The sequence below is a fragment of the Chiloscyllium plagiosum genome, unplaced genomic scaffold, assembly GCF_037043375.1.
Source record: "Chiloscyllium plagiosum isolate Xiang-an unplaced genomic scaffold, Cpla_swu_hap1 HiC_scaffold_49, whole genome shotgun sequence".
In the NCBI taxonomy this organism is placed as follows: Eukaryota; Metazoa; Chordata; class Chondrichthyes; order Orectolobiformes; family Hemiscylliidae; genus Chiloscyllium; species Chiloscyllium plagiosum.
In genome coordinates, this window is record NW_028270187.1 from 9,949,167 (window position 1) to 9,970,034 (window position 20,868).

Genomic DNA, 20,868 nt, shown 5'->3' on the forward strand with positions numbered 1-20,868 from the left:
TTGATCGACTCCAGGAAAGACAAATTCAGCCTATCCAATCTCTCCTCAAAAAACTGAAACTTTCCAACCCTGACAACAACCTCGTGAGTCTCCTCTGCACCCTCTCCAGTGCTATCACGTCCTTATGATAGTGTGGAGAAAGTGAGGTATGCAGATGCTGGAGATCAGAGCTGAAAATGTGTTGCTGGAAAAGCGCAGCAGGTCAGGCAGCATCCAGGGAACAGGAGAATCGACGTTTCCTGAAGAAGGGCTTATGCCCGAAACGTCGATTCTCCTGTTCCCTGGATGCTGCCTGACCTGCTGCGCTTTTCCAGCAACACATTTTCAGCTTATGATAGTGTGGTCAACAGAACTACGCACAGTATCCCATTTGTGTTCTAACCCATGGTGTGAACCTTACAACAAGATGTTCCTGCTCCTGTATTCTATAACCAGGCCTAAGTCCATATGCCTTATTCACCACCCTGGCTGACTGTGCTAACACCTTCAGGAAACTCTAGACTCATGATGTCTCATGTTTGTGGTTCCCTGTGAGGAACGCTTGCCTCCTGAGATTGATTCATTCATTCAAACTTTCTGCTTTCTCGATGCTCAGCAATTTCAAACCATACTGTTCAGTTCACCCAGTCCCATGGCCCATACTTATTTTTTGTTGACAGCCTGTGTGGGATCTTATGAAAAGCCTTCTGAGAACCTATTCTCTTCTCTGTTTCTCATTTACAGATGCTGCAACTAACATGCTCAAAATGCTCCATCAGTTTTGTCAAGCATGATTCCCATTTAAGGGCATTTAATTGGTAATTGGCTCGGCATATTGGCGAGGATAGAATATTGTTGGTTCGACTGTAGGGCTTCAGATTACTTCCACAGGTCACAGCAACATTAAGGACTGAAGGGCTTGTACTGTACTGTAATGATTTATGTTCGATTAACACAACAATGTTGGCTCTATCCAATTTTACCATTTTTGCTCCATTCTGTTACTAGATTATCCCTGCTAGATTCTCACATGGTGTCTACTCTAGTCATGATATTAACAAAGATCTCCATTGACCCCTTTTCCTTGAATTTAAGGAATAATGTTAAATATCTTTGAATCAGCATGACCAGTTGTAGAAACAATAAATTTTAGAAAGGTAGGCAACAATGTGGCAATTTTTTTTTTTGCCGTTCCTTCACCATCCTCTTCATTAACTTTTATCAGTTAAAGATATTTATCAACCATCACTCTCAATAATTTCATATCAACTACCACTTTTTATTTGTCGCAACCTCTCTGAAATTTATTTGGCACCTTGTACATTTTTTCTGCATCACTTAAATCTGGATGATTTCCTGGATCATTTTCCTTGCTGGTTAAAACGTTTGGCACTCTACCCGCTAGAGTTTTGCAGAATGAGGGGTGATCGCATTGAAACAGGTAGAATTCCAAAGGGGCTTGATGGGGTCCAATGCTGAGAGGACAAAACGGCATAGTGTTAAAATAAAGTAATACTAATTGAAGACTGAGATGCGGAGGAGTTTCTTCTATCAGAGAAACCTGAATCTTTACGATTCCTGGCTGTAAAGAGCTGTGTTGGGGGTAAAATCCTTTTGTATGTTCAAAGCTGAGATGTATAAAATTTTGCGTCATAGTGGAATCAAGTGCCATCGGGGAAAGAGTGGGAAATAAATGTGAGGAATGTCAGATCAGGCATGATCCTGTTGAATGGTTGAGCAGTATGGAGGGTCGAAAGGCCTGTTTTGTATGGTCCAATGACCTGCTGCAAGTCTGTGAGCTGCATTATCCTGTTGCTAATGTAAATTTGCTACCTTCATCTGTGATGGGACCACATTTATGTTGTCTAATTCATTTTTCTTTCACTGTATCTTTAAAAAGACTTTACCATCCATCTTTGTATTCATCACTTGCTTGAATTTGTATTGATTTATTTTCCTCAACAATGTTTTGGTCTTCTTATTTTTGGTCCTCAAATACTCCCAATCTTCAGGCTTCCCAATGTTTCTGGCAGTCTTACAATTTGCCTGCTTGGAAAAGATGAAATTTAGATATCTTTTCTGAGTCTTGCTAGATGCACCATTCCGTTTGGATCTTTGTACTTTTACGGAATATGCATCTTTTGTCGAACTTGAAGTGTTTATTTATAAAGATCCCAATCTATTATTGGCAAAACATACTCCTGATGACCTATTCCTTCGATATGTATATTTCCTTTGTTCAGTTTTAAGATAAGTGATGTAACATTCGAATTTTAAATGAAATTCTGTAAAATTTCTTTGCCAAATTATGCGATATTCTGCGTCATTTTCATTGGGATGATTTTCTGGATCATTTCCTTGAAGGTTACACAGGTGTCTTAGAGAGAACGACAGTCCACACATGTGTCGTCGAGAATAACTAATTATATGTTTAACATAGAGGATAGCAGTCACTTTATGTATTTTAGAGAAGATAACTCGCCTGGCAAGTACAAGGTTCCTTGAAAGTGGAGTCGCATGTCGACACGGTGGTGAAGAAAGCCTTTGGCACGCTTGTCTTCATTGGTCACAACATTGAATACACGGTTTGGGATGTCATGTTGCTGCTGTATAACACTTTGTTGAGGCTGAGTACTGAGTACAGTTCAAGTTACCCTTCTATAGGAAAGATTTTGTTAAACTTGAAAGCGGTGCACACAACATTTCCATCTTTTAGAATGGAAAATATGTGCAACTGGTCAGGATGGTTTATGTTATAGGGAGAGGCTAATAGGCTGGAGCTTTCTCGCCCTGCAGCGCTACAGGCTGAAGGGTGAGATTATAGTTTATAAAATCATGAGGGGGATGGATAGCATAAACAATCAAGGTGTTTATCCTTGGGATGGGGAATCCAAAACTACAGGGCATAAGTCTAAGTTGAGAGAGGAAATATTTAAAAAGAATTTAAGTGGTTGATATTTTCATGCAGAGGATGGTGCGTGTATGGAGCGAGGAGGTGGTGCAGGCAGGTCCAATATTTAAAAGGCATCTCGTGGGTAGGTGAACAGGAAGGCTTTAGAGGGATATGGGTCCAAAGCTGCCAAATGGTGCAAGGTTAGTTTAGGATGTCTGGTTGGCGTGGGCAAGTTGGAAAGCAGGGTTTATTTCCGTGTTCTGGGACTGTGCCTCTGTGACTCCATCCACCCTAATGTTTTTCTGATTACAACAGGTCCACAATGTGTATTATAAGTTTGTTTTCTATGAATAATTCACACCAATGGCTTTCTCCTTGCTGTTTAATAACTGGACTCAAAATGGTTCGACATCATTTTTACTTCAATCACAGTTCCTCGTGCTAATGTATTGATGGTTTTGTTATGTTGTGAGCTAGCCAGATCCGTTTCGTTTTAGTCTATTCCTTCTTAATACAGACTGCCCTGGGAGAGTGGTGATAAGATAGCTCGATACACTGCTATACTAACATTATTTTAACCAGTTTTTGAAATTATGTGTCCAAGGCATTCAAAGTAACACGTTACCAAAACTGCCTGAAGGAATGCCTGTTTGAACTCAACCTGAAGTATCTTTAACAAGCGTTACACTAATTTATACCACGTTCCAAAAATATTGCATTCCCCTCTCTGACCACCACCATCCAAATGACTCATTACAGAAATTTGCATCTATGTCTGTCTGCAGATTAGTCAACAGGAAATTATTAATATTCAGCAATTCTTTTATTGTTTCCAATTAGTTAATTTCCCCGTGCTGGTATAAATGCTTGAGATACGTGAGTATGAGAATTTATAGTGCATTAATTCATTAACATAAAAATTATTTCGTTAATGCGTTTCCACTTGATTATCAGATAAATCGATGAGAACCGTCTTATCAAACATAGAGCTGAAATTTGTGTACAGCTTTTCAGACATCATTTTGAAAGTTAATCTTATAATTTCTCTCTTTTTTGTGTCTATCATGAAGTTCCACAAAATATCTGACTATAATTCCCAGATGTTTCCATAATTAACAGTTTGAGAATTATAAGGTTCAACGCTACTATCGTTACACTGTCCGGTTCTATTATTTGAAACATCAAAACACTAGTATGGACCTTAGAACTTTAAAAACAATGCAAACCTTAGAGTCGTACATTCCTCAAGATCTACAGCAGAGCCAAAGGCTCTTCAATGCAGCGCATCTGCCCCAGTCAAAAACAGACACCTCACTATTTTCTAATCCCATTTTCCTAGCACTTGGCCCCATAGTCTAAGCGTCTCACGTGCACATCTGAACACTTCTTAAATGTGATAAGGGTTTTTGTATCTCCTACCATTACAGAGAGTCAGTTCCCGATTCTCGTCCAGCTCGGGTGAACAAAGCTTTCCTCTGCCACTTACCTTAGATCTATGGACACCCAACCCCTCACACCCACTCACCATCCCAATCTTTACACCCTCCATCAAGGGGAAAGGATTCTTCCTTTCTACTCTATCTCTGGCCTCATTTTATACATCTCAATCATGTCCACTTCCCCCTCAATCTCTTCTTCTTGAAGGAAAACAACCCCAGTCTGTCCAGTCTCTCTCCATCAGTGAAACTCTGCATCCCTGCGGCAACAGCTCGGTAAATCTCCCGCCACATCCTCTGCCAATGCTATCACATCTCTCCTCGAATGTCTATTCTCTAATTGCACACAATACTCTTGCCGTGTGCCCTAACTGACGTGTCATACAGTCCCAGCATCACCTCCCACTCTGAAACTCTTAACACTTAACAAAGGCAAGTGCTCCCATATACCTTCAATTAATTTCAAAGAAAGATATATTTTAAGAATTCAATCGTCCCAGGCACTATCCATGAGTGTGGGATCTTTATGCAGTAAAGTGCATATGAATTTTGCTTATTATAAGAGGTTCCAACATTTTCGTTAAGCATATTGTGGAGATAAAATGTTTCAATTGCATTCCTCAGATTATTTACAAAGCCAGTTGTGTCTCTGAATCCATAGTATGAGGTGTTTTTGGAAGGAGAGACAGCATCGGTGAAGTGTAACTGTCAATGTCCAGTTACAAGGTTACACACTTGCTACAGTCACGATCCCAACTGCAGATAAATAAATCTTCTTGATGGACAATGTAAATTTCTTTACAATTAAAACACTTAATGGGAGGTGAATCAAGTTACAAGTGTGAATGTTTATTCGTGTTGGCGAATGGAACATGCACAAGATCAGGATTGACTGAAACCATTCTGATACACGTCAGAGGTATGTAATTAAACCCACTTCTTCCCTGTTGTTTGTTGTTTGATTTGATTTACTGTTGTCACGAACCGAGATATAGTCAACAAAAGTTGTTTTCCATTCTCTACAGGCAGATCTTATACAATGTGCATTAGGGTAGCAGAACAGAGTGAAAAATAAAGTATTACAGCTGTAGAGCAAGTGTATACCAAGAAAGAGAGATCAGAATTAATATTTGAGAGGTCTATTCAGAAGTCTTTAAACAGCAGATAAGAAGTTGTTCTTTAACATGATGCTACATATATTCAAACTTTCTTATCTTCTGCCCGATTGAAAATAGTATTACTGACGTGGGAGGGGTCTATGTTAATGTTGGCCATTTCACGGAAGAAGCAGGAAGTGTAGATGGTATTAATGGATGAAATACAGATTTGTGAGATGGGCTGTGTTCAAGACTCTCTGTAATTTCTTCAGCAGATGTCATACCGCGTTGTGATGCATCCAAATAGGATGCTTTCTGTGGTGCATCTATAAAAATTAGCAAGAGTGCTTGTGGACATGCCGAATTTCTTTGTCATCCTGAGGAATTTGAGGTATTGTTACGTTTTCTTGATCATGGCATCAATCAGAACAGATTTCTGGTGACCATCACTCCCAACAACTTAACACAGTTGACGATCTCGACCTCAGCATCATTGAAGCACATAGTTGCGTGTCCTCCGCTGTGCTTCCAGAAGTCAATGATCAGCTCCTTAGTTTTGCTGATATTGAAGGAAAGATTATAATCGTTGCACCATGCCACTAAGCATACAATGGTGTTGTTAGCGCACCTGTAAATGGATTTGGGCTGGAATGTGTCCACACAGTCATGATTGTGTAGGGAGGCATAGTAGGTGCTGAGTACACAACTTGTGGGGCCCTGGTGCTGAGGATTATGGTGAGGAGATGTTATTGCCTATTCTTCCTGATTGTGCATCCAGATCAGTTTGTTTACAATTATGGTGTTTAATGCAGAGTTGTAGTCAGTAAGTAGAAGCCTGGCGTAGGTATCCTTATTATCTAGATGTTCCATGGATGAGTGTAGGGCCAGGGAAGTGATGTCCGCAGTGGGCCTGTTTTGCCGGTAGGTAAAGGATCGAGGTAATCGGTACCTGGAGTGGCTGTGAGTCATTAAACTCTCTTGAAGATAATGGATAATTATGTAGGTCACAGCCAACAGGCATTAGTCATTGAGGCACACTGCATGATTTTCCATTCACGCTGCGATGGTTGTGTTCTGCTTGAAGCAGCTGGGAATATCACATCATAGTAAGGAGAAGTTAAAGCCGTCTATGAATACTCCCTCTAGCTGATCCGTACAGATCAGAGTGCAAAGCTGGGGACTCCAACACGGCCAGTTGCTTTCCGTGGGTTCAATCTAAAGTAGACAGTTTCTAACTTCTGTGGCAGTGACGGTGGGTACAGGTTCATCCGAGGCTATTGGCATAGATGACATTGATTCACTGATCTTCTGCTCAAAGCAAGCACAGAATGCATTGAGGTCATCGCATAGATATGTACAGTTGCCCATGATTGTGTTCAATTTTGCTTCATGTTGTGTAAGCCTTGCCACAAGGACAGGTATCTGTGTGGATCAGTGGTGCTGGAAGAGCACAGCAGTTCAGGCAGCATCCGAGGAGCTTCAAAATCGACGTTTCGGGCAAAAGCCCTTCATCAGGAATAAAGGCAACGAGCCTGAAGCGTGGAGAGATAAGCTAGAGGAGGGTGGGGGTGGGGAGAGAGCAGCACAGAGCACAACAGGCCAGTGGGGGAGGAGATGAAGGCGATAGGTGAGGGAGGAGAGGTATGTGTGTGGTTGATCTTCGTCTCATGTTTAGCTTAGTGTTGCCTCTTAGCATCCCTGTCGGTCCTACAGAGTTTGTACTTGAATTTCCTGTATAGTTCAGGTTTACCTGAGTTGAAAGCCTCAGACCTGCAGTAGGGAGTGGACTTCCCACTTCATCCATGGTTTCCAGTTGGGGAACACTCGGATTAACATCTGCAACACACAGTTTCTACATGCGTACTAGTGAAGTCTACAACAGTAGTGACATACTTGTTTAGGTTGGCCGCTAAATCTATCCAGCGACTGTAAGCAGCCCCATAGTAGTCCTTACCTTTCCTCAGACCAACAGCACTGCTTTCAAAATGGGACAATCTCACTTCAATTTCTGCTTGTAAACTCGGAAGAGGAACACACGATTATAATCTTGTTCACTAAACTAGGGACCATTCCTGCATCTTCGATTATGGTCTCGCAATGAGCCAGGATAATTGATTATGTTGTAATATGTTATATTTGATTTGAGAATTATTGCTGTCAAGAGCTCTCTCTGGACTTTCCAATTGCTTTCGCTCACACCTTTCTACTTTCAAATGTTTTGCTTTAGAAAGGATATGTAAATGCTTTTGTAAACGTCTGTATTTTGACATGATGTGACAGATCAACTCTCCAAACCGATTATCAAAGTCCTGTCAGATTACGGTGCTAATTGATACAGGGACAATGTCGTGATTTCCTGCAAAGGTGAGATTCGTCCCAGAGGTGGAATATTCAACTTGTACAACAGTCGGAGGGAAGATTCTACAACGGATCGTCGTGTGACTGATCTTGAAGATACGGCAGTCTTCACCATCAATGTACATGAACATTCTTCTGCAGGAAACTATGGCTGTCGATATCAAGCAGAGGTGAATGGGCGTGCCATGCTTTCCCTGTCCAGCCAATCTGTTCCAGACACACAGAAAAGAAATATGGATCACTCATCATTAGATAATGACGTGTGTTTGCGATTTTTGAAAGACTTGTAGCTCAGGTTGATGTTCAGATTGTAAATTTGCTTGCTGAGCTGGCAGGTTTATTTTCACACTTTACATCACCATGCTAGGTAATATCATCAGTGAGCCTCCGGCGTAGTGTTGGTGTTCTGTCCCATTTTCTATTGATGTGGCATGGTCTCTTCATGCGTGTAATATCATTTCCTGTTCTTTTTTCTTTCTCAGAGGTTGGTAAATGGCTTCCAAATCGATGTGTTTATTGATGGGATTTTGTTGGAATGCCAGGCCTCTGGGAATACAAATCACATTCATTTCCACATTGTTGATGCAGACAGCTGAAGGGTGATCTCTTACAGGTTTACAAGATTGTGAGAAGCATAGATAAGATGAACAGCCAAGTTCTTTTCCCCAGGGTAGCGCAGTGAAAAAGTAGAGGTAAATGAATTTAAGGTGAGAGGTGAAAGATTTCATCGGTCCAGAGGAACAACTTTTTCACACGTATATATAAAACGAGCTGCCAGGAGAAGTTGTAGAGGCGAGTGGAATTACATTTTTAAAAGACGTTTGGACAGATGTATGGATCAGAAATATGTAGAGAGATATGCAGGAAACGCAGGTAAATAGGATTAGTTTTGTTAGGGAAATCTGGTCGGTATGGACGAGTTGGACTGAAGTGCCTGTTTCCCTGCTGTATCCCTCTGTGGTCCGATTTTTCTTTTTTTAGTTTGCTGTGTTCAGAGGAGCAAGACACATTTGATTTTACTTTAATTTCATGTTATTCATGCAAATTGACAAAGGCATATTTGGAGATTTGTTCTGTTTACACTCATTGAAATAGGGTCTTTAAAACACTGAAATTAAAACTGCTTACATTACAAAGGCAAAGGCAGGACTGAGGAAAAGAAGCTGGCGAGGTGTTCAAAGTGCAGACCAAAAAACGCTCATTCTCAAACCACAGAAAAGGTCAATTCACTTTGAGAGAAGACGTCCCTAAGAGCAGAGGTTAAAAAAAATGCTGGCCTGGATAGTGATGTCCACATCCGACGAATGAATTTAAAGAAACGGGAAATCTGCTTTCTAGCAAAACTGAGGAGAATTCCATCACTAGCTTGAACGTGGAACCATTCTAGGTGGTGCTCCAGTAATACTGTTAATACACACTCAAACGTTTGTTTCAGTGATGGTCTCACAGTAACCATTCTGTGTGCAGAAAGACAAACAAATCAAGTGTGACAAAAAATAGCCCATGTCGTTTTTCCAGCAGTCTATGCCATTAATATATTCACCGGAGGTGCCCAGTCACTATCTTTTCCCTCCACATATACCCAGCATCAGTTGCCAATTTCAAATACGTGCGAGAGACGTATTTGTTAAGTAAAACTGTAAAGGGAATGTGGACCAGAGGCAGGTATATGGATTTCGACCACATATCAGCTGTGATTTCATTGACTGGTGGAACAAGCTTGAGGGTCTGAATGGCCTTATAAAACTAGTTTCAAAAAGAATGGAATAAAGTGGCATAATGTTTGGCAGCTGCAATACAATTTATTGGATCAAAACAACAATCTCACCGAACTGAATTCAAAGAGAGTTAACCTTGAATTAAAGGAGAAGTACTCAGAGCAGAAAGAGACGCAAACATTTATGTTTATCAACTGCTCACCTAATTGGCTGTGTGGGGTTCCATCCACAGATGAGTAGGTTAGGTGAGTTGACCATGCCAAATTGCCCAAAGTGTCCAGGGATGTTGTGTGTGCTAGATGGATTAGCCATGGGAATTGTGGGGTTACAGGTATATGGCCTGGATTGGATGCACTTTGAAAAGTCATTGTAGACTCAAAGAACAATGGTGTCTATCTCTACTGTGGGAATTCTAAGTTGCAACAGGAAAAACGTGATTGCATCGCTTTTATTCCGTTCTTTGTATGTTTCAAGTGGCCATGTTCATAGCTTCATTTAATGTTTCGTTTAGGGAGGTTTCATTTACATTTCCAAATTACCCAATTCAATTCTGGATTTGGATGAAAAATAAGTAAAATAGAAATCATTGGAGAAACTCAGCAGGCCTGGCAGCATTTGTGGAGTGAAGTGGAAAACACAGTTAACATTTCAAGTCGATAACACCGTAAGAAGTAGGAACAGGAGTAGACTGTTGGGCCCCTCGAGCCTGATCCACCAATAAGACCATGGCTGATCTCTCAGTCCTCACAAGCAATTTCCTGATTGTAACCTTTCATTCCCTAGCTAGTGAAGAATATATCTCAGTCTTCAATATACACAAGGATTGTGGACTCCACATACGCACACAGACATGCACACAGTCACAGACGCGCGGGCACACACACACACACACACGCACGTGCACATGCGCACACACACATACACGCACACAGAGAGGGAGAGAAACTTTGTGGCATGGAGTTCTGAAAACTCTCAACCCTCTGACCGAAGATATCCCTATCATCTGAGTCTTCAACTGGTGCCCCTTTATTGTGAGACTGTATCCTCTGGTCCTAGACTCTGCCATGCGGGGGAAATCATCCTCTCATCAATGACTCTGTCAAGCAGCTTGAACAAGGTATAAGACATTACTACAAAGGAGCAGAATTAGGGCACTCAGCTCATTGATGTTGTGCTATGTTTCGGTCATGACTGATTTGTTTCTCAAACCCATTCTCCTGCCTTCTGCCTGTAACCCTGGATCACCTTTCCCAAGCAAGGACCTATAGACTTCTCTCTGAAAGGTACGCAATGACTTGGCCTCCACAGCCCTCTGCAGCAATAGGTTCGACAGATTCACCATCCTCAGTTTGCAGAACTTCCTCCAGGGTCATCCCTTCACTCTGAACCTGTGCCCTCGGGTCCTTGTCTCTCCTACTCCTGGAAACATCTTCTCTTTAACCACTCCTCACGTGACAAGCCCGTAATTGATGTTATTTTCATTGTGAACCTCCTCTTAACTCCCTCCAACTTCATCTTTCTACACATAAAGGGCCTAAAACTGCTCACAACGTTCCAAATGTTGTCTGATCATAGCCTTATACAGCCTCAGCAGTTCATCCCTGTACTAGTATTCTCGCTCTCTCGAAATGAATGCTAACATTGCATTTGCCTTCCTAACTGCCAACTGAACCTGCCTACTAACCTGAAGAGAATCCTGGACTCGATCTTGCAATTCCCCTTTGAGCTTCAGGTTTCTGTTTGTTCTGTGTACATAGATAGTGTCATACCTGCTGTGTTTCTTTAACATTCTCTGATTTTTGACACTGATATCCTATGCCCTGTAGGTATTTGTGTTATATTATTGACGTTGACCATCATGTTTGTGGCATTTCAACTTTGCATTATTATTTTATACCCCTCAGCTCGAAATAAACATCAAAATGTTCAGAGGTGAGATTGTTAAATGACTCTTGTTAATCTGAAACTTGACTTTATGCAACATATATAGATGTGCACTAATACATCTTTAGATATCGTATTTATTCCTTATTGATTATTGTGCCTTCAATTCCCATTTTATAGGGAACACGTTTGAGCCAATATATGTCTTTATTTTTCTGGATTATACTCTCAGCAGTTCCAAATACACACATTAAAAACATGATGGCATCTGTAAGTATATCACTGATGCGAATGATTAGTTGTGAAAACCGCTATAAAAAAGTAACATGTTTTTTCGTAAATATTAAGGTATAACCTTGTAAATGGTTTTACAGGAGGAATTCTAAAATCCGTTCCTGTTAACTTTATTATTGTTCACTCTCTGTTAAGGCAGAGCCACAACATCAGAAACAAATATTGAAATAACTTGAATGCTGGTGCAATGGATACTACTGAGGTGAAACAGCTAAAGAAAACGACACCAGAAAGTGCAGGAGAAACTCAATAGGGCTGGTAGCATCTGTGGAGAGACAGCGACAGCATTCATATTCCTAGTCTAGTGACCATTCTTCAGAAGGGCTAGCTAAAGGCATGGAAGTCAAAACACAAGCCATGTCATTTGAGGGACTGTACATCATGTTGGAGACTCACTTCAGTTGGAGTCAAACACACCACAATGAAACAAGCATTTGAGGTGATCTCATTGTTTTCCATGCACTCTTGTTCAGTTCAGTCCTCAAAATAAGACAGAAATATCAGTGATAAATCTATAACCTATTCCTACAGCCTGAGTTAACAGTACCGTGTCCAAGTATTGGATAAAGGAACCAAATCATTGAAAAGACCCACAGCGTTTGGGAAGGAGGAGGAAAATCTCTCCAAATTAGGTTGTTTTCAGTCTCCATCTGGACACTGGTTTGCGCCGACTGGATAAAGATGCAACTTACAGAACATGTTCGGACTTTATATGGAACCCCAGGCTTGGGATCATTCCATAAGGTCATACTAGCATAAGAAACAGGAACAGCAGCAGGCCGTTCGGCCCCTCGAGTCTGCTCCACTGTTCAATACCATCCTGGCTGATCCGACATCACTCACTTCCACTTTCTCTGTAACCATTGATTCACTGATTAATCAAGAATGTACCTGCTTCCGCCTTAAATATAAACAAAGGCTCTGCCCACCCACACTTTTCGTTGTGGTAAGAGAGTTTCAAAGGCACTCATCGCTCCGAGAGTAGAGAATCCCCCCGATCTCAGTCCCACATTGACTCTTAGATTCTTGATTCTTAGACTGTACCTTCTGGTCGTGGACGCTTAAATGAGAGGGAAACATTCTCTCAGCATTGACCCCATCAAGCCCCTAAACGTTTCCGTGAAATCACCTCAATTCTGCTAAACTCCAGTGAGTAGAGTCTCAGGCTAACTTGTAAGACAATCCCATCATCCCAGGAATCATCCTGGTTAACAGATTATAGATCTAATGAATATTATTTGTCACCATTTAATAAACTGCAGGCTAGGCAAGGGTGATTCGATCTAATGGTTGGTGGGTAATGGTTGATGATGTATTCAAATCGGATACTGCTTGAGGGCTCTCCATCTCAATGTTTCCCTCCTGTGAGCTGTGGTGACCCTCTGGTTGAAACACCAGACGCCTCTCTCTCCAAGGTAAGTGTGGGGCTGCAATTTTTTAAACATTTTAGGCCTATATTTCAGTGGTCATCAGGTATTAGCACACACAAACAATTGACAACATAAACTAGTGAGTCTCACTGCTAAAACAGTCAGGAGAGAAAATTGAATGTCTGTGTTTCTTTTATCCTTGGTGAAAACGCTAATTTAATCAGTTACAACCCCACGGTAAGCACACGATTCTTAATCAAACTGAAAACTCTTTTATTTTCTTGGATACACAAAGTCAGATTAGATTCGCCTGTGGAGACAGAGTCCTGGGATAAAGAATATACTTGGAGGGGGAAGAAGATTACGACAAGTGCACATTGATTAATAGAGGTAAAAATAACACACACTGCTTATAGGCCAAGAAGTTTAAATGAAGGCGCTGGCTTTTGAAGCATTGCTTTGAAAGCTGGTGACTCCAAATAAATCTATTGTAGTATAACGTGATGTTGTGTGATTTTTAACTTTGCCCACCATAGTCCAACATCGGTACCTCCAACTCTAAATTAATCGAGAGATTGAGATGAAGAAGGATACAGAAAATCAGCGCAAAGAGAGGGACAAATGGGAAGACGTTGGCGAGATTAAGGAGAATGTTAACGAAACTTGAAGGTAAAGATAAACATTGGAAGCAAATTTAAAAGAAAGAGAGTCATTGAGTCGTGCAGCATGAAAACAGACCCTTCGGCCTAACTCGTCCATGCTGGCCAGTTTTCTTACACTGAACTAGTTCCATTGACCTCCATTTGAAGTGTATCACTCTAAAGCTTTCTATTCTTATATCTGTCTAAATGTCTTTTAAGTGGTGTAATTGTACTTACCTCTACCACTTCCTCTAGCAGCTTATTCCATATATCAACTACCCTCGGCTCCCTTTTAAATCTTTCACCTTTGACTGTAAACCTATGCCCTCCAGGTTTAGATCCGCCAATCCTGGAGACAATATCTTGTCCATTCTCCTTATCTGTGGCCCTCATGATTTTACAAACGTCCGTAAGGTTACCCCTCAGCATCCGATGCTCCAGGGACAAAATGTCCCTGCCTATCTCGCCTCTCCCAAAATCTCAACCTTCAAATCCAGGTACCATCCTTGTAATTATATTCTCTACCCTTTCTACTTTAGCAACACCTTTCCTACTGCAGGGCGACTAGAATGATACGCATTATTTTTAAAATGGTCTTACCAATGTAGCCACAACATGATGTCCCAATTCCTATATTAAATGCGCTGACCAATGAAATCAATCGTACCAAACACCACCCCCACCACTCTGACTCCCAGCGATATCACTGACATAGAACTATGTACCTGCACCCCTAGGTCCCTCTTGTCGACAACACTCCCAAGGACCCTACTATTAACTGTGTAAGTGCTACTCTGGATTGCCTCAGCAAAATGCAATACCATGTATTTATCCAAATCAAACTCCATCTGCCATCACTTGGCCCATTGGCCTGTCTGATCAAGATCCCATTGTACTCTAAGATAGCCTTCTTCCTAAATACCATTAATTCTCGTGGAATCTGAAATCTTACTATCCATACCTTCTGTACAAAGTGTGTGGGTGGTAAAAAGGGATTGATAGGAATCAAGAGTTTGTGATAGAGAGACAAATAACAGCTTTTAAAAGAAGGAAACGTACAAGATATCGGCGCATACTTTACAAGCACCACTTTCTATGTTGCTCAATGCAAAGCGACTATCCCGATGTGCTCGACAACAAATGTAACAATTTATGCTGGGTCGAACATGGATGGTTTGAAGCAAAGTGAATCTGCCTCGGCTGTGTCAGGGAAGAGTCGTGCATTTATGTGGGCGTGAAAACATAACAATGTGGGCCAACCACCCCACCACCACTCCACCTATGCAGTCCATATCAGTAATGTTGCTTGCTAAAGCTCAACTGGTGAACTAATTCAATCCCCACCTCCCTCCCCATCAACTAATGCAACGGGAATCCGCTCCTGGTTCCCTGAGTCCGCAAAGTCGCCTCGTAACTTTAAAAAGGTTGGAAATGCAGCAAGCATTTCCCACCCAAGGTGTTCAGCCTCCGCTCAGAGGATGAACCCGGCTCGAATACGAGAAAGAGAGGCCACCATGATTTTCATTTCTGCTGAAATAGGTGTTTGTGATGGTTTCAATGCCAAAGGGGTCCAATGCTGCGAAGATGTATGTGCACCAGAGGATTGGGGAACTATTAGATACCAGAAAAGGACAGAAAAAGTGAAGTATGCAGAAGCACAAGAAATATACAGAAAAAAGGACTAAAAATATCCTAAACAAATAAGATTACTCACAGCGTGGAAATAGGCCCTTCCGCCCAACAAATCCGCACTGAACCTCCGAAGAGCAACGCACCCATATCCAATTTCCTACACCTAACTCTACGGGCAGTTTACCTAGCCTGCACATTTTTGGACTGTCGGAGGAAATTGGAGTACCCGGAGGAAACCCACGCAGACACGGGGAGAATGTGTAAACTCGGCACAGACAGTTGCCTGAGGCGGAGAATTGAACCCAGGTCTCTAACGCTGTGAGGCAGCAGTGCTAACCACTGTGCCACTGTGCCGCCCAAAGTATGCTAAAAAAAAAAGCAAATAGCAGCAGTTAGAATTTCAGAGGAACAGGAGTAGGCAATTCATTCTCTTGAACCAGTTCTGCCAATTATTGACATTGAAGCTAATCTGTCGCATAACGCCATAAACAGTTCTTTGTCTCCAACTGCTTGATAACTCTGCTTACTAGAAATACATTTTCCTCAGATCGAAATCAAATAATTTATCCAGCATCCAATGTGGTTTGAGGAAAGCAGTTGTATACCTCTCCCACACTTAATCTGATGTGTATTTTCTGCAGACTATTAATCCAGAACCCAAGGAACGTTCTGGGGAGCTGGGTTCGCATCCCGAAATGGCCGATGGTGGAAATTGAATCCAGTGATAGCCTGGACATAAGAAGATCATGAAACAAATGCTAATTGTCGGGAAATATCGATGTGGTTTACTAACGTCATTAGGGAAGGAAATCTCTTAACCTTTCTTTTATGACCTTCACGTGACTCCAGACCAAAAAAATGATGTAATTGCCCGTGAACTGATCTCTGAGCAATTGTGGACGGGCAAGAAATGCTGCCTCAGCTAGCCATACCGACATTCCATGAACAATTATTAAAAAGAATACTTTCCAGCATCTGTCCTGAATGGTCTGTTCCTAATTTTTAGGCTCCGCCCCTTGGGGTGAGAATCTGTGGATTTAACTGGGATGAAATTAGTGACAGACAAGTGAATGGAATTCTTCTGTCTGCCTTTATTGTAGAGGACACTGATATAACAAACTCCTGAGAACAGTTGAAGAGGAATGATCGAAATGGACAGACATTCAGTATCAGTCAAGGTAAAATTAATTGGATTCACATTGGAGACATCGGCTTTAGACTTGAGATCCTCAGTATGTCTGGTAGCATTTGGGGAAAGAGGCAGAAAAAGTTAAGATTGCAGGTTTTAAGTAAGAAGTGCCAGGCAAACTCAACAGGTCTGCCAGCATCTGGGAGAGTGAAAAAGCAAGTTAACATTTCAAGTCCAGTGACCTTTCCTTAGAACCACAAGCCTTTAGAAGAAAGTAGTCAGGGGGTCGGGTTTGGGGGTCGGCAGGATCTGTAAAAGGTAGTTGGAGACAGAATCCAGAAAGAGAGCTTAGGCAGACAAAGAGATGGTTAATTGGAAGCCAGGAAAGAAGAAAAGCTATATAATAGAGATAGTGAGGAATTGACAATACGTTTGGCAGTGCTGAATGTAACCAATATAGGTGTTGGGGGTGTGTGATGTTAACATTCCCTGTCAACGACTATCAACATTGCGTTTGTTTTCCCCTTGTTTTTAATCTCCTTCTCTTTGTTTCTGAAAAAGGGTTACTGTGACTCGAAACATAACCGTTGCTTTCTCTCTCCACAAACACTGCCAGATCTGCTGAATTTCCCCAGCACTTTCTGTCCTTGGTTCAGATCTCCAGCGTCCCGAGCACCTTGTATTATTTTAGCATCGCCACCTGTCCATCCCTCTCTCACAGTACCCAAACTGTTATTTAGAAATCAGGTAGGCAGGAGTAGGCCATTCAGCCCCTTGAACCTGTTCCACCATTCAATGAGATTGTGACTGATGTGTGGCCTAATGCTGTGTGGGAACTCTGTCTAACAAAAATGCATCTCTCTCACATTGAAAATTAACAGCTGATCCGGCATCCCTTGTTGTTTGTGGAAGAGAGTTGCAGATTTCTATGACCCTTTGTGTGTATATCTGCTTCCAAATATTACTCTTGAATAGTCTGGACTTCATTCTCAGACTATGCCCTCCCCAGTTATAGGCATACCTCTCTTTGTCTATTCTGTCCTTTCCTGTTTATGTCTTGAAGAATTCAATCTGGTCACATCTTAACTTTCAAACTTTTCCTAGGTGGTAAGTGCCTGGAATGCGTTACCTGCAGAGTAGAGGTAGGCACGGTAGATTCATTGAAGATCCGTCTGGACAGATGCATGAGTAGGTGGGGAACAGAGGGATATAGATGTTTGGGAATTGGGCGATAGGTTTAGATAGTCGATTTGGATCAGCTCATTTGGATGGCCGAAGGCCCTGTTCCTGGGCTGTTAATTTTTTTTTGCTATTTGTTCTTTGCTTCTCACAGCTTAACCTTCTGAAGACCATTAATCATTCTTCTAAACCCATCATGTACTCCTCCAAGACCAATGTATCCTTCCTAAGGTGTGGTGCCCAGATCTGATCTAAGTACATTCTAACCAGGGTTTTGTATAACTGCAGCATCACTTCTATTTCGTTCTACTCCAGTCCTCTCAAAAAAGGCATTCCATTTTCTTCAGTGTGAATGAAGCTAGGCCATTATCAGATTCGGAAGCCGTAGAAGTGGTCTGCAGTAACGATCAGTATTGTTTACAATTAATGTCACGAACAAGATAAATGGACTTAATCCTTTGTAGCGAAAAGTTTTGTTTTTTACAAAAATAGATAAAGATAACAAATTGTATGGACGTCACAATGTTGGTTCAACGGGTAAGTGATGGATGAAGTAAATGGGCAAAGAAAAGATTTTAACGTGAGAAAATAGAATAACAGGTCGTTCTGACAAAATGCACATTTCGTTAAAGTGAATTTGCTATCATATGATTATGATTTGGGGACACGATTTCTGAAATGTGAACTTTCAAAATGTGTTTGCAGTAATGCGATTATGTCACCAACACTTTAAGCAATGTTTCGTTGGAGGGATTTTTCTATAGGGCCGAGTTGCACAAGAATGTTATAGAAGAACTACCTGTATTCAATTGGATAGTAGAAAGTAACACTTAGGATATGATTTGGATGGATAGGGAACAGATTATTGTTAGTCATTCACGTGATGTGGGCATTGCTACCTGTGCCGATAATTATTGCCCATAGGGCTGTTAAGTGGCAACTGCTTCGCAGAGGTATAGAGGTCACATTAGATCCAGACGAGGTAAGGATGACAGATTTATTTTCCAAAGAACATTAATGAGTGTACCAGATGGATCTTTACCGAACAATCGACAAAGTTTCTAATGTTCATCATTATATTTTGATTTCCAGATTATTATTGTTTTCAGTTCCACCGTTTGTCATGGGGGGATTTTAACAGCAGACCCCTAGGGCATTTCTAGGTCTCTGTATAACTCTATATAGTCATAATACTGCTAGCACAGAAACAATTGTCAGCCCACATAGGAAGGGGCACTTTATTTTTAAAAGTAAAGGCTTTTAAAAGAGCAGTTGAATGTTGGATTTTGTTACGTATTGGAATATGATATTTTGAAATCTACTTTCGGACCCTGATGCAGACATACTCAATGACTATATTGACTTTGTCCCCCTTATTTATCATAGAATCCCTGCAATGTGGAAACAGGCTGTTTGACCCAACAAGTCCACACCGATCTTCGAAAGAGTAACCCACCAAGATTCATTATCCTACTCTATTATGCTTTTTTAAAACACACATCCATGAAAAGTTTTGGCATATTAGTAAAACCAGTTCAACTAATGTGCACATCTTTCGATTGTACGAGGAAACTAGAGCACCTAAGCAGCGAATATACAAACGCCATACAGGCAGTCGCCCGAAGCTGGAATCGAACTCAGATCCCTGGTGATACGAGGTAACAATGCTCATCACTGAGCCACCATGACAATGAAAAGTGACGTAGCCACCATGACAATCAAAAGGGACACATCCAACTGCATTATAGAACATTCATAGAAGATTCATCTGGCTGGTTTCACGGCAGAAAAGGTGCCCATTGCAGTCGAAGATTATCCACGTTGGACCTATTCACAATGCTGCTAAGATGCATGAGAGATGATGTTAAATAAAATAAAGGTACTTTGTTGAGATGCTTTAGGTTGCAGACAAATCTGGAGTAGGAGAGCGGGAATGAGGTCGATTTACAATGATGATGAGAAAGAAGTTCTACTCATGGTTGTCAAGGGGGTAGAGTTGCTCTTCTTTGGAATTGTTCACTTCAGAATGCATTGGCAGCTGTATTAGTGATAGGCATAAGAGTTGTGGTCATCAGAAACTAGTTTTCCTATCATAAGAGATAGGAACAGGAGTAAGCCATTCGGCCCAACAAACCAGCTCTGCCAACAGATAGGATTGTGGCTGATCCCACATTCCTCACATCCACTTTGCTGCCCTTTCCCTTATTTCACTGACTGATCAAGAATTTATCTGTCTCAGTCTTAAATTTACACAAGGACTCTGCCCCCACACACAGCTGTCTGTGGCATAGAGTTCCAAAAGCTTTCAACCCTCTGACAGAAGAAATTCTTCCTCATCGCAGTCTTTTATTCGTGCCCCTTTATTCTGAGGCTGTACACTCTAGCCTTGGCTATCCAACAAGGAGGAAACATTCTCTCAGCGTTGACCTTGTGGAGCTCCTATATGTTTCAATCAGATCTCCTCTCATTCTTCTGAACACCAATGAGTAGCGTCCCCCAAATTATTTAGCAATTGGTTTAAGACAATGCCTTCATTTCAGCGTTGATTCCAGTGAAACCTGTCTGAGCACAGTCCAATAAAAAGACCTCTTCATTGAAACAATGGGAGCAAAACTACTTCTAGTGCTACAGATGTGGTCTCCCCAACATCATGTGGCAGTTGCAATAAGACTTCCCTACTCTTATACTCCAACTGCCTTGAAGTAAGGGCTAACATTCTATTTCTGACGACCTCATTAAAACAAGAATAATTGTTATCGCATGGCATTAACTTTGTTTTCAATGCACAATCAGAATAAAATCATCCTATTGATTATATGGAGAATGTCCAACATCCCAAATTCACTGCCTCTACTTATTTATTTTTTGTGAATTGCTCAACATGTACTGTATGTCAATTTATAAAGTAGTATTGGCATATTGGTGTTTTGGAAATCCGGTTTTATCCAACTGTTCTCTAAACATAACCATGCAACACATACCTTTGATAAATATGCTTAAAAGACATTGTTAAACATCTACTTTAAACAATGCCCAAGGGCAGATATGGAAAGCCAATAGAATAATGTGAATTTCTGCTTTTGAGTCTCACATTTGCAAATGGAACGAGCGAAATAAAATTGATAATGATGTCCAGAAAATGTGAATGTCACAGTAAGTCTTGTGCTATTAAAAGATTAGCAATTCATGCCAGTCTCGGGGGGTTTCGAGTCTCTGAGTTTATTTTGGAGGTCTGCTTAATGCACAAATCGGTAAAGA

At 41.2% G+C, this 20,868-nt stretch overlaps 1 pseudogene; it reads left to right on the forward strand.

Moving 5' to 3' along the window:
• LOC148135504 (uncharacterized) overlaps nt 1-20,868 on the forward strand; it is a 303,943-nt pseudogene that overhangs the window by 186,243 nt on the left and 96,832 nt on the right.